The 2,021-nt window shown below is 47.5% G+C and overlaps 1 pseudogene; it reads left to right on the top strand.

Annotated features, from left to right (window-relative positions):
- The first annotated feature begins 311 nt into the window (after window positions 1–311).
- Window positions 312–546, top strand: LOC139263546 (U2 spliceosomal RNA; annotated as a pseudogene).
- The last annotated feature ends 1,475 nt before the right edge of the window (window positions 547–2,021 follow it).

The raw sequence follows: 2,021 nt of genomic DNA, 5'->3' as shown, positions 1-2,021 counted from the left end.
AACACCAACGTTCTTTCAGGCAAAGCGATCATTGATGAGCTCCTGACGTAAGGCTCTTGCAGCTATCATGCCACCATGGACCCTTTCATGCGGTCTACAGTGGGGCTGGGGCATGGCTTCAGCGTCAGCCTGATCCGCCTCCTCATCCTCCTCTTCCTCTCTCTGGTGAGGTGGACTGTCAGACTCTTCAGGCAATTCTCGTCCCCTCCTGATAACCAAGTTGTGTAGCGTGGAGCACACCATCACGAATTGAGCTACCTGCTCAGGGTGGCCTTGGAGCTCGCCTCCTGAGTGTCCAGGCATCTAAAGCGCTGGCTTCTCGGCCTTTTGGCTAAGATCAAGTGTAGTACCGTTTCTGACCAGCCACCATGACCTCCGGGTGGTTTCTCCCTGGTCAGGAAGGTATATGCTTGCATTTTTGGAAACAGGAGGTGGGTGGGGAGGGTTGACCCATCCACCTCCACGGAGGTGTGTGGGGGACCTGACCCATCCATCTCCATGGCACGAACCTGGTATTGCAGTACTTCCAGGAACGGTGCAGTGGCTCTAGGCCTTTTGGCTAAGAGCATTGGTGCAGAGTGATCCTTGGCATGTGCAAGGTGACCTCTGGCATTTGTGATTTGACAAAGAATTGGAACGATTAGCTACGAATTTAAAAAAAAAAAAAAAAAAATCTAAAGCGCTGCTTCAGTACTCCAATGGTTCTCTCCATGATATTGTGAGTTGCTCTGTGGCTCTTATTGTATCGCCTCTCTGCCTCGGTGTGGGTGTCACGCAGGGGGGGTCATCTGCCAGGTGGCGAGGCCAACTCCTTTGTCCCCAAGCATCCAGCATTGACCTTGTGGCTCATTATTAAACAAGTCAGATACAGTGCTCTCACGCAGGATACATAAGAACATAAGAACATAAGAAATAGGAACAGGGGTAGGCCATATGGCCCCTCGAGCCTGCTCCGCTATTCAATAAGATCATGGCTGATCTGATCATGGACTCAGCTCCACTTCCCTGCCCGCTCCCCATAACCCCTTATCGTTTAAGAAACTGTCTATTTCTGTCTTAGATTTATTCAATGTCCCACCTTCCACAGCTCTCCGAGTCAGCGAATTCCACAGATTTACAACCCTCTGAGAGAAGAAATTTCTTCTCATCTCTGTTTTAAATGGGCGCCTCCTTATTCTAAGATCATGCCCTCTAGTTCTTGTCTCTCCCATCAGTGGAAACATCCTCTCTGCATCCACCTTGCAAAGCCCCCCTCATAATCTTATATGTTTCGATAAGATCACCTCTCATTCTTCTGAATTCCAATGAGTAGAGGCCCAACCTACTCAACCTTTCCTCATAAGTCAACTCCTTCATCCCCAGAATCAACCTAGTGAACCTTCTCTGAACTGCCTCCAAAGCAAGCATATCGTTTCATAAATATGGAAACCAAAACTGCACACAGTATTCCAGGTTAGGCCTCATCAAATTAGCTGTAGTAAGACTTCCCTGCTTTTATACTCCATCCCCTTTGCAATAAAGGCCAAGATACCATTGGCCTTCCTGATCACTTGCTGTACCTGAATGCTATCCTTTTGTGTTTCATGCACAAGTACCCCCAGGTCCCGCTGTACTGCGGCACTTTGCAATCTTTCTCCATTTTATTAATAACTTGCTCTTTGATTTTTTTCTGCCAAAGTGCATGACCTCACACTTTCCACCATTATACTCCACCTGCCAAATTTTTGCCCACTCAGTTAGCCTGATTTTTTGTGTCCTCCTCACACATTGCTTTTCCTCCCATCTTTGTATCGCCAGCAAACTTGGCTATGTTACACTCAGTCCCTTCTTCCAAGTCGTTAATATAGATTGTAAATAGTTGGGGTCCCAGCACTGATCCCTGCGGCACCCCACTAGTTACTGGTTGCCATCCAGAGAATGAACCATTTATCCCGACTCTCTGTTCTCTGTTAGTTAGCCAATCCTCTATCCATGTTAATATATTACCCCCAACCCTGTGAACTTTTATCTTCTGCAGTAAC

Source organism: Pristiophorus japonicus, chromosome 4 (genome assembly GCF_044704955.1).
Source record: "Pristiophorus japonicus isolate sPriJap1 chromosome 4, sPriJap1.hap1, whole genome shotgun sequence".
Lineage (NCBI taxonomy): Eukaryota > Metazoa > Chordata > Chondrichthyes > Pristiophoridae > Pristiophorus > Pristiophorus japonicus.
The sequence above is the reverse complement of the archived record's forward strand: the minus strand, read 5'-3'. Positions and strand labels throughout refer to the sequence as shown.